Here is a 12,912-nt window from a genome sequence, read left to right as displayed (position 1 = left end):
CCACAGGAATCCTGATGAAGGCTTATTTCTGCTTTTCAGTTTTGCACTGCCTTGTCCCATCAGGCTCACAAAACCTTTATAATGGTCCATACTGTCTAAGGAGTGGCTGGGGAAATGGTGTCCTCCCTAGAGTGAATAATGGTGCCTGATTTTCCAGAGAGGCCATTTACAAGGGTAGAAATAGTATAATCAGAATAATTGTGTCATTTGAATCTCTTCTAAGTGTTCCCCTATCACATTTTTATTTTATTTGAAAGATGTATAGCACCAGCCTTAGCGCAAAAAAGAGCAGCATCAATTAATACCGGCCAGATAAGGAACTGCATAAAGAGACTGCACAGGGAGAGATGGCCCTAAGTAAACAGTATGGAACTACCAAGAGGTCCATCTTGCATGGAAAAAAAGAAGGATAGTCTTCTTTCTGCAGACATCAAAACCTCGGAGTTGCTAAATACAAAAAGAGGAAAGGATAGAGTCAAAAATTCAAAATAATATGTGCTGTCCCTGAAGAGCATTTTTGCTATCTGTACTATCCTTCCTAAGTGTGAGTTTGTAAGGACACTTGCTTATGATAGGTTTTCTTACCAGGTACTTGTCATCCAGGTACTGGAGCCTGGAGGCTCTGTCGTGGGGACAGGTGAGTATAACTCCTAAAACAGTCAGAGTCAGCATGGTCAAAAGCAGTGAGGTACACTTTCCTAGCTAGAAGCCATAGATTTTATTTCTTTTTAATGCTGGAATTCCACTATGGAGATATTAAATATTATGACTGCATTAATATTAGAATTAATGTTCTGAAGACCAGAAAGTTCAGTGAAATGATGTACTACACAAGGTATTTCCCAGCCCTTTGCACCACTGTCACAGACATCTTTTCATTAAAATCCTTTCTTTAGGATTTTCCCTTCTGGGAAGCTGAGGCCCCAGACAAAGAATGTAAACAATGGTTATCTGCTGCTGTGGAATGCAACAGGTGCACCTGTGATTGGCCCATCTTGGATGTGTATAATTAATGGCCAATCAAGGACCGAGCTCTCTCTGGGACAGAGTCAGAGAGAGCTTCTTTGTTATTAATTCTTTTCTATTCTTAACTTAGCTAGCCTTCTGAGATATTTTCCTTCTATTTCTTTTAGTATAGTATAATGTAGTATGTATATCATAAAATAATAAATCAAGCCTTCTGAACATGAGGTCAACATTCTCGCCTCTCTCTTCACCCTGCAACCCTTGTTACCAACGTCACACACCACCATTGAAGGCTTCCATATATTTTGTTCCCTCATTTTCATACATATTATATTGCCTATCAGTGTGCTGCCAAGTGTTGCAAACCAGTGAAAGTTCATGGGGTTCTGCTTGGAGGCAAAGATCAGACTACAAGCATTTGTAGTGCTTGAACCTTATATCTTTGAAACTGGGATGTTCCCTTTGAAAACTGCAAACACTAATATTCCCATTTTAGGAAAATGTCTGCTGAAGTACTGGTCCATTTTGTTGTGTGCAAGGACTTCAGTGGTGCCTGCAATTCTGAAGGAAAGCCAGTCACTCAATGAAAAATTAGAGAAAGTCTATTCAGAAGAACCCCCCATTCCTTCCCTTAAGAAAATAAAAATCCATAATCTGCAAGGTCCTTAGGTTAGAGAAAGCACATATCACTGCAATGAAATCTTGAATATGTCTCCAGAGCCATAGCATGTAACATTTGTCGGGACATTTGGGCAAATTTCTGACAAGCCTGGCTAAAGTGCCTAGAGGCAAGCACTACCAGAAGGTAATTACAAGTACAATAGGTGCTAGCTTAAAGCCCAACTTAGCATAGCCTGACAGCTAAGTCTTTCTAGGCTTTGAGTGCAGGGGAACCCTTGGATGCCACAACAGTTTTAGGGCAAGCTCATGGCTATACTTTCGTGTGGACAAGATGTTTCTGGGAGATGCAGGAAGGTAAGGGGGTGAGCAACTCATTTTGTTGATTTGTCTTCTCACCTTCCCTAATTAGAGAAGAATAGAAGAATTTAGCCATTGTTTGGCAGCCTCCTTAGGTGAGCAGCTCCTCGCCCTTGCCAAGACATGACATTTGTCAAGGGCAAAAGGACTGATTAAGGATCTAGCTGAGGTTGGGTGAAGTAGCTGAAAGGTCTTAGGCTGGGGCTGTCTTTCCCTCTCAGTTGTACTTCTTGTGTTCAGGGAAGACCAGTGGATCATATGTTCCAACACAGCCTTAGGGAGAGCAGCTACTTTGACAGCAGCCTTCATTGTGCATATACTGGAAAATTAAAACTGTTGACTTAAACTGTTGAGTTTGCTCCAGAGACAGGCTTCTCAGACAGGGATACACAGATTACACAACCTGGTGCAGAGTTAGCCTGTGCTGGTAAGCAGCTGCCCCAGCTGCTGCTCTCTATAGTTGCCACTGATGGTTGTGGCATCCAGCAGAAATACCTAGGAAATTGCTTTAAAATTGGATCCATAGCAGGGAACAGCCATCCAAAAGTCAGTCTGGAGTCACCATGGGAGGTCATGAATATTACCTATAGCAGACCCAGGTTAACAGACCTGTGTTTTGTAGTCTAGAAACTTTGCTTCCAGAAGACCTTGAGATCTTAAGGTGGATTTTTATAGGAGCCCCTATGAAGGTATCTTCTTGTTTAAGGCTTGAACAGAAAGGTACAACCTGTGATTCAATCACTTCTGATAGTCAGTAATTTGATGTTAACCAAGCCAAGAAATAAGCTGCTATTTTATCTTCTTCTCTTGCTCTTTCCTCATATTTGTGTTCAGCTACCCATTCATCTGCCTACCATTAATCATAAATTCAATACCAGGCCCCCTTCTAGGTGGCAAGATTTCACTGATGCAGGTTTGTTTTAAAGAGCTTGTTCAATAAACCTCTATCAGGATCTGTTTTTTTAATTACCAGCTGTCCTCTTTTCAAAATGCAAGAAATTTTCCTTCCCACATCATTGTTGCATCTTAGTTGAGTGGGAAAAGACAAAAAATAAAAAGGCCTAACTAGCACAAGGTAGAAGGATATTTTATAGAAATGCATGGATATAGTGAAAAACACTCTATTCCCTGGACATGCTTCCTCTGGACTGATGCAGTTTGCATTTCAAGATTTTGGAGTCAGGTTCCTCCTTCACGTCCATCAGCCTGTGGGCAGAAGAACCATGTTTCAATCACAGTCTAAAAAAGTGCAAATTTTTTCACAAGTTAAATAAAAGAGCTTCAACTAATTTACAGGCAAAACTGTGATGTATTTCACTGGCTTACCATATTTTAACATTTCCTTCAGAATAATTTACTGCCTATATATTGGGTGTTCTATCTATACAAAACCATACTGCTAGCTGTTAACTTATAAAAAATAGTAGAGTGAGAAAACATTCTAATTTCTCATCAGTGTAAGAAAAAATAAGGGGAAAAAGAAGTAAAACATTGGATAATAGCTTTCTGAATACAATTGGATGAGTTTGCAAGAAAGGAGTCCTAGGCACTGATCGCAGGCTCTCTTAGAGGCTAGAGATTCCCACTTTTGGGAATAAAGCACTTTTAAAGAAGCATTTAATATAGGCCAGATTCTGCATTAGTCTCCATTGCTTGAATCTGTTATAAGTGTTGGTGGTGCTGTGTGAGTGTCACTGGTTCAGTCACTGGGCAGGCACCATCTACAGCCTGGCTCCACATTTCATAGTCACAATACAGGAAGGAGTGAAAAGCAACATACGGCCTGTGCAGAAAGATGTGCTTGCACTGGGAAGTGAAAGTGAACAGTGGCTTGTTCAGAAACTGGTTCAACAAATCTCCTGGGAAACATTCCTTAATAACAAAGGGCTCCATGAAAGCTAGACACACTTTAAAGAGGAAATCTTAAAGGTGCAGGAGCATCCCTATGTACTGAAAGATGAGCCCAATGGAGAAGAAGACCTGGCTGTACAGAGAGCTTTTGAGTGAATTAAGGGAAATAAGGAGAACTTTTGACCTTTGGAAGCAGGGGTAGGAAACTCTGGAAGAGTACAAGGATACCGTTAGGTCATGTAGATAGAAATTTAGAATGGTGAAAGCTCAGCTAGAGCTCAATCTGGTCACTGCTTTGAAACATAATAAAAAGTGTTTTTACAAGTACTTAGGCAGCTAAAGAAGGTCTAAGGAAAATCTCTATCCTTTATTGAACATGGGAGGAGCAATGCCTTATTTGCCTCAGCATTTTACAGAAAAACCTGATATCCTCAAGGCAACCAGCCTCCTGATCTGCTTGACAGGGAGCAGAAAAGACGATTTGAAATCCAGGAGGAAGCAGTTAGTGACCTTTTATTTCACTTAGATGCTCACAAGTCTCTGGGATCAGATGTGATCCAAGGGTACTGAGAAAACTGGCAGAAGAGGTTGCCAAGCTGCTCTCCATCATTTATCATTGATCATGGCATAATTTGATCATGGCATAGTAACAGAATAACAGCTTGAGATGGGTGCCTCTGAGGAAGGACCCAGAACAAAGGAATTTTATACCCTTCTGCTGTGTCTCCATGTCCCCTCCCCTGGCAGGGCCACAGGCCCCCAGGTCCCCTGCTCTACAGAGCCAGCAGTTCACGGCCTCTTGCCTGGGGCTCTTGCCAGAGCTCAGCCTGCAGCTCTGCTGCAGCTGCACCCTGAGCCACCTGCACTGAATGTGTTCCTCAACACTGTTTTTGTGCCTTACGAAAAGCAGGACATTGAGGTGCTGGAGTGTGTCCGGAGGACAATGGAGCTGATGAAGGACCTGGAACACAAGTCCTATGAGGAGCAGCTGAGGGAGCTGGGGTTGTTTATCCTGGAGAATAGGAATCTCAGAGGACACCTTATTGCTCTCTACAACTGCCTGAAAGCAGTTCTTCACTGAAAGGGTGGTTAAGCATTGGAACAGGCTGCCCAGGGAGGTGGAAGTGTTCAAGAAGTGACTGGACATGGCACTGAATGGACATGGTGGTGATCAGTCAAAGGCTGGATTCAATGATCTTGGATGTCCTTTTCAGCTTCAACGGTTGTGTGATTCTTTGATTCTATGCTGTTTCATTGCCATAATCCTTCTGTGGTAGAGAAACTCTTATCAAAATTTCACAGAGATGCTGAAGAGTAGACTTATCATGACGAGAAATTTCAAACACTGGCAAACATATCTTTGTTTTAAATCTGCATTGGGTTGTTTCAGTTTTGAACTTTTTATTTCAGAGGTAGCAGAGGAACTCAGCTGAAATTATTCAGAGTTGCATCTTTAGTTTGACCAACTCAAATAATCAGTTTTGGGTTAAATTTAATATTTTAATTAATCAAATCTTTTATTTTATCTTTTTAATGAGAAGGATGTTTGTCCTTTATATTTCTTGATCAATGAAAACATGAGGAAAGCCTCTGCAGGACAACTGGTAGGCATCTGTCTAGCTTTGGGCAAGTCTGGAAGTTTTTGCAGCCTAAACCAGAATTGCTTCAATATGCTAGAGCCAAGGCAGGCCCCACTGCAGCAGAAATGTGAAAACAGTCAATTTACATCTTGCACTGTGCCTTTTGCACAACTGCTCCTTTGTAATTCTTGTCTGGTGGCTGTTGGCAAGGCCTGGTTCAATCCCCAGCTGACACAACAGTGTACGACGACGATGATGAAGGAAGTCTAGGTGGAATAGTGTCCTTCTCCCCTAATTTCTGTCTTTTTGTAAAAAAAAAAAACAAAACCAAAACAAACCAACAAAACCCCCCCAAACCCAAACCAAAACAAAAACAACAAAAAAACCCCAAAGACAGAAAGTTGGTTGGTTTGATGTTTGCTGCTGTAGGCATTTCAAGCATTTTGAAATCTGTTGCTTTTCATCTTTGAATTCAGACAACTTTTGTCTGAGATAGTAAAATCACTGCTAGCTAAGCCTGTTATCTAGCAGAAGAGGATTGGTTTTCTTTTCATTATGAGAATGACCTTATACAGACTGTTTGACAGAGGCACGTTTTTCCTGCCATCAGCCATGTTTTCCACCATTAATCTCCTCAACCACAAGATGAGATTTTATTTACTTGTTTTCTCATAAGATAAATGAAAAGGATTTTGGAACTTGGTTCTCCTTGGGTTTTTATTAAAGCCTTACATAGGCTTTAGACAAATTTAAAATATTGGACAGAAACATCTTTTTGGCTTAGCCTGAGCAAGCAGGAAGGTAGCAACTTTACCAAAAAGGAAGGGAAAATGGCAGTTTCTTACTATAGCAAAATGTGCCCTCTGAGCTGGTTTCTGACCTCTGCTATTCCATATTAATCACTTCAAACTTCAGAAGAGTCTGCTTGAATTTTTTTGTGTGTGATGGAGTTTCTTCCTCCAATCTTGAAAAAAAAGTGAAATTACCTTTCTAACTCAGTTTGTCCTAAATTAAGTCAAGAGAGTTGGCAACTTCTTATCTATCTGTGGTTTCCAAACTTGGACACCCCAGTGCAGATGCCCCTATCATCTACCCAGGGAGGTGGTAGAGTCGCCATCCCTCGAAGAGTTTAAAAAAAGACTGGATGTGGCACTTGGTGCCATGATCTAGTTGAGGTGTTAGAACATGGGTTGGACTTGATGATCTTAAAGATCTCTTCCAACCTAGAATTTCTGTGATTCTGTGATTCTGTCTGTACGGCTCGCTTGCAGCTCATGCATGACCAAAGCAGGTGAGTGGGACTCCCAGGAATGTGATTCATTCTGTCTTGAAGAACAAGCATAAATTAGCTCAGATGAATCACAGCTTGAGTCTCTGGTTGAACCACACTGGTACCTTCAATTGCTCTGTCTGAATGTTGGTGTCACACCACAAAAGTCCCTGGAGGGTGTTCACAGTCCTTATGTCCCTGGGGACCCAGGATGTTCCCACACCCCACTGCCCAGGACAGCATTTCAGCCACTGAAGGTGAGGAAGGGCTTCCAGCCATCCTCCCTGGTGAGAGCAGGCACTAGGGACACATGGACTGGCAAGTGTGCTTGTTAGGAGCTGGAAGAGGATGAGTGTCATGGCTCATCCTGTGGTCAGGTGCTGCTGTCCTGACTGTACAGGCAGAGGCTGAGCTGCAGCAGTGACAACTGCTCTTTCTCCTGCAGCCAGTGCTGCCAGCCTTCCTCAGGGATGTTGCAGGAAGACAACCAGAGAAGAGATGCCTGCGGTTGCTGCACCTCAGAAGGATTGTGTTACTGGTATGATAAGACGATGCAGAAAACCTGTAAACACCTAATTTAAAGAAGGAACCTGAATTTCCTCCTGTAGCCCCGTCTATTTAAATTGCTTCCCCATTACCCCTAATTCTTGTAGAAATGTGGTATGACTTATTACAGCATCTCCAGTTTCACTCTGCTCAGAGCATTCTCATACCTTCAGCATAAAAGATGACTTAAAAATAAGTAACTTTATTAAAAAGTACTAAGTTTCTTTAAAAAAAGTAAGTTTATTCTATATCTGCTGTAAATATCATATTCTTTCAGCTAATCGAGGATTTTGCAGAGCCCATTTCATCTCCCAGATGTTACCTTTCTAGACAAATTTAGCTATGGTACAAAGGTTTTATGTTGAGAAGGATTTTTCTTTTTAATTTCTTCCTGTTCCCCCTTTGCAGCAGGAGGTCTATTCTGTAGTGCACATTGTTCTCTGGAATATTCTCACTCCAGGTTATTGGTAGCTGTAGACGAAGAAATGACCATTTTCTCAAGAATTCAGTGTCATGGAGACTTGTTTGCAGTGCATTGCTTGAAATGTATCTAGCCAGTTGTTAAATTTAAGAATTAGCAAGCATTTACCTGCTCTGCCTTGACTGTCTAAGGGCAGTGTCCCCTTATACTTGCTGGAAGTGATTTGCCTGGTGACTGCAAGCTGTCTGCACTGCTCCCACCCTCTGAGCCTGTTATTCATAACTTACAGACATCAAGAAAAGCCTTTCCATGCATCTTAATTATGTCTTGGACTTGGATATATTTCCCTCACTCTCTGGGCCAGAGTGTCTGTTGCTATATGTCTTTATTGGCACTGAATCTATTTTGGGGCATTCTACCTGATTGTCTCATCTAGATCTTGATCTAGATGGAACCATGTCTGACCTTCAGGTCAGAGCACTCATAGGCATCCAACATGGATTACTGGAAAGTGCTTTTTGCATGACACAGTTTATGCTTGGGTAGAGCATTGCCCTGAGAAGAATATCAGGTTTTGAAGACTACAAGTGATAAAGAATCTACAGCAGTCTTTGATTGTTCCATAGGGAGCCAACCTTGCTGTCAGAAAATTCCATCTTGTTTACTAATGAATATGTTAGTATTAGACTAAGAGATAACATATTAGATTAAATATGTTTAATAAGTTCACATTCTATGGATAATCAGCCTGAATAAGTTGTTCTTCAATTAATTGTCTCCTTGTTATTAATGCTAGCTGTATGTTGTGAAGTACAGCAAACCACCAGACCTTCTTTTGGAGGTTTTTATTAATTACATGCACACAGGCATCTCTCTCTTTTCCTTTAATTCTATCTCATCCTGAAACAAAACCTTCTGTATGTGGTCATAACAGGAGCTTTGGGTAGCAAGGAATGAGAAATCCTGTGGAAGGGACATCAATGAGAAAGGAATATGGGGCTTCTGCAATGGGTAGTAGACACTTTTTAGATTTCCTCCTCTGGACTAAAGGTGCAGAGGATGGGGATGGTGGGAAAACATGGAAGACAACAGAATGGTGGTGGTTTATACCAGTTAAGAACGTGACCTTGTAGTCATGCTTTATTTCACCTAGCTGTGGGCAACTGAAGAGGGGCATGATTTTGTTTCAACCCACATACAGGTGACAAAGTACAATAGAAGATACGTTTATACAGACTTGCCTCATAGCGCTCCTTGTCTTGCCTGGAGTACTTACAAGTTACAGCTTTACACTATGATGGAAGCCTTTGCAATGTGATTTTTTCTGGAGGGAAATGGCAGATTATATTGGTTTTGGGGAAGGAACAACAGAGATAAAGTAATGAGGCAGTTCCCCTTGATTTTTATCTAGCAACAGAGATATTAGGTGGCCAAGTTCTAGATAAATGTCAAGCAATCAAAGATAATTTTGGCAGAAGTGTGTAAAAATCCCATGATCAGCACAGTAATCCCACCATATTAGTAGCTTGTTCACCATTTTAAAGTGTTAAATGTAAGGATTCCCTCTTTCACGACTGGCACTGAAAAAGCTGAATATTGACAGTAGAATGCAAATCACTGAAATTCAGGCATTCAGTTAAACACCAGTGTACGAAATGAGTGTTAAGGTTTTTTAGGCACTAGAAATCAGCTCTGTGCATAAAGGGTGATTCTGAACACACTGAAGAACAATTTTGAAAATGCAAAAAAATTTCAGGAAATTTGCTGTCATTGCTGTCACTGCCGTGATGGTCTCGTTCCAGCAACGGAGACAGGGTGGGATAGCTTGCATTACTGGAATGCTGTCAGGGACAGCTACATGCCTTTTTTTTAGGAAAGGCAGGCCATCAAGGCAAGTTGGTGGATCTGTTCCTTATGTGAGAAAGCAACCAGAATTATCCAGCTTTGCCAAGGGGTAGATGAAGAATGGTTTCAGAGCTTATGGGTAAAGATTAAGGGAGAAGCTAACATGAGTGACACTGCTGTGTTTGTTAGAGGCCATCTGATCATGAGGAAGAAGTAGATGAGGGCTTCTGCAGGTATCTGGAAGCAGCTTCACAGTCAGAAGCCCTTGTTATTGTGAGGGAATTCAATCACTCCACTCCAAGGCAGCACAGTGAGGCACACACAGTCCGGAAGGTTCCTGCAGAGCATTGATGGCAGTGCTTTGGCACAGGTGGTGGAGGAGACAATGAGGAAAGGTGGGCTCCAGGACCTTGCACTAGCAAACAAAGGTCTAATTGTGGATGTGAAGGTTCAGGGCAGCCTTGGCTGCGGTGACCACGAGATGTGGAGCTGTCTGGGTCTCCACATCTGACTGAGTTTTGTTTCATGCTACTAGTCTCGTCACTAAGTAGACCTCCCTCTTGGTTAGTGTCTGTCTTGATTAGCATTGTGGTTTAGCTATTGTGTTGCCCAATTCAGGGCTCCACAGAAACTCTCCCAAATCTGATGCTGATCTCTCACTCTCTCCCTCCCACTTCCCACTGCAGTGGGATTGAGTTGAGAACTGCAGGAACAAAAGGAAAATCAGGGCTTGATCTAAAAACAATTTACTAGAAATAGCAATGAGATAAGGAAACAAACAGAAACAGCAACAATATTAATTGCAGGAGTACTACGAAAGAGAGGGTGATTCACGTGCAAAAATTCTCACCACAGAGCCCAAGAAAAATGAACAATGATTGACAACTTTCCCCACCCTTCCACCATGTTTTTTTTGGCTGGAAGCCATTCCCTTCTTCTCAGAAGTTAGGGAGAGACCCTTTTCCCTGCACTTGGCAATGATGTGAAGGTATCAAATAACATTAAGGTCGTGGTTGATTCTAGGATGGCTAGTTACTGACGATTTTCCCACCTCATAACTTTTTGCATTTCCCATGGCAGTTCTGATGCTCTTACCATTTGGCCTATTCTCTCAGAGATGAGAAGTAAGATGCAGTATTGGCTCAGAAACAGAAATGTTTTTAAGCTCATTGCCATGAGTTATGACCCATGTCAACCATAAAAAGGTGAAGATGAAGAAAACCCCAGGTGATGGTATCCTTGCAACAGATGGTTTATGTTTTTTTAAAGAAAGAAAATAAACATAAAATTAAGGATGAACCATTTTCCTGAAGGACATACTGAAACACTTTATGCAGAGTGTGTTACCTGCACATAGGATAGGATGTGTACACTGATACAAACCACCGTGTTCTTGGGACTTCACACCATCCTGCATGTTTTTGAATTGTCTGGAAGAGAAACAGAAGGTGGGAGACAGAGGCTATTGTCATGAGACAAAGCTCAGACACTGTGCTGGAGTGAGATAGCAGTGCAGTGTTTCTTCTGTGACCATCATGGAGAGTTTCAAACCAGAAGTTGTGGAATGGGGTCATGAATTTGCCAGGTAGACTGATGTCTTCACTCCTTGGAAAAAAAGTTAATCATTTTCTGTCTTTACTGTGAGATGTTATTGGCAACTTAAGCCATATCCTGGAGAGTGTGGAGGGGAGAAAGTGCAGAGGGGAGCCAGTAGACAAGTGGGTTACAGGGGTTGGTTTGTACATGCTCAGGGAAGCTGGTCAGTTGCACAGGAAAATATTTGATTGCTGACAAAGACCATACAAAATCATTATGCTTATTTTTGTAGACCTCATCTCCATGACTCAGTATTTCTTTTTTTAGATTTTTTTCTTCAGATTATAGTGACAATAATCCTTCTCAGACACTGGTATAATGGTCGCAGCTTCATTTGTCACCTATTTATGTGGCAGGTGGGGCTAACTAAGCAGTTAGGAAAGAGAACTGCTTTCCTGATTAGGGTCAGAAGGTAAAACACAATAAACTATTTTTTGCTTTTACAGGTCTTTATTTTTATTTTTGTTTATAGACATAGTTGCTCCCCAAAGTAACTTCAACTTATTTGTAATTCCTCTTTTTTTTTGACTGGTATACAGTATTTAGCTATCCAATTCTCTGATGTTCCAGCAAATAGGCAGGCATTTTTTTAAAACAAATGTTCTCTTAGACTGCGCGTATTTTTCCTTCTGTTCATTTCTGGATCTGCAAATTGGAAAGAGATTTAAGGAGCAGCCCAAGTTTATTTTGCAATGAGAAATATATTTGCCATTCTTATTTTCTTCCATGTACCACAGTATTGTTTTCTTCATTTTATTGTCTCAGACCGGATGTTAAATGTGATTATTTTTAGGGTATGCTTTAACTTTTCAGTATTTCTTAAGCATTTTTTCTGCATTATAGAAGTCAGAATTCATTTACTGCCAGGTGACTGATGTTCACCCATGTTACTTAGCTGGATGGTTACTGGATACTACATGTATTTCATCTACGGTATCCTAGAAAACCTTTTTTCTCTCTCTGTCTTTGTCTCATTTCTCATTCTCATGTCTCATTTCTTATACAGCCTCAGCCTGTGTAAGAGTGTAGCACCCAAATCACCTAACCTACCAGCCCCTCAATTATAAGGTGCCTAAGAAAGCAGAATCAAGTAGTGAAGACTTTCTTCTCTCTCTGTCTTTGTCTCATTCCTCATTTTCATGTCTCGTTTCTTACACAGCCTCAGCCTCTGTTGGTCACTCTGACGATGTTTGAACTAGTTTGTCAATTTAAATTAAATTAGCAGGAGGTCAAGAGGGAGGTTCGAGCACATTTCATGAAAGCAGGAGATCTGTTAACAGATGGCTGCGCTAACAGCATTGGCCACACTCCTGTGTCCTCCTGCATGCCTGTGCAGCTTCAGGCACAAGGAACGGTTGCTGTGCTCAGACCTGAATTGTGTGGTGATTCCGAGCTGGCTGAAATGCAGCAGTGACGCCCACAAGCTCTGTCCTGTGCTGTCAGTGCAATTGCCATTTCTTGCCTTGGGCTGTAGCTTTCACAGAGAAGAAGCACTGTGCAGGGGGAAAGAAGCCCTTGGGCAGAAAAGGCAGAACTCCACCAGCTGGCATTGTGCTAGGTATGAGCGGATGGGTGATGTCACTGTCTGCCGTGTCCATGCCAGCTTTCAAGCTACTGACAGATGCAGCACAGCCTCCCTCATGGAGCAGTCTGTTGTCCCTAGAGAAACAGCAAGGATCATATGACATTGCACTCTTTTAAAAAGAGAACTGCAAGAGCGTCTACCTAGAAAGCTAATCAGCCCATGTATCAGAGAAGTGTTAGGGCTAATCTGGAGCAGAATATGACACTCTGCAATACCACTGGTATAGCATCACAGACACACTAATACACCTTCAGCTTGAGGCTTGGATGGCTGG

The 12,912-nt window shown here is 41.7% G+C and overlaps 1 long non-coding RNA gene across 1 annotated transcript in view; it reads left to right on the top strand.

The window, feature by feature from the left end:
* The window catches only part of LOC141727157 (uncharacterized), a 54,505-nt gene that overhangs the window by 35,451 nt on the left and 6,142 nt on the right, over nucleotides 1-12,912 (top strand). The window lies entirely within an intron of this gene.

This window comes from Zonotrichia albicollis, chromosome Z, assembly GCF_047830755.1.
Source record: "Zonotrichia albicollis isolate bZonAlb1 chromosome Z, bZonAlb1.hap1, whole genome shotgun sequence".
Classification (NCBI taxonomy): domain Eukaryota; kingdom Metazoa; phylum Chordata; class Aves; order Passeriformes; family Passerellidae; genus Zonotrichia; species Zonotrichia albicollis.
Note: the sequence above shows the minus strand (reverse complement) of the source record. Positions and strands in the feature narration are given on the sequence as shown.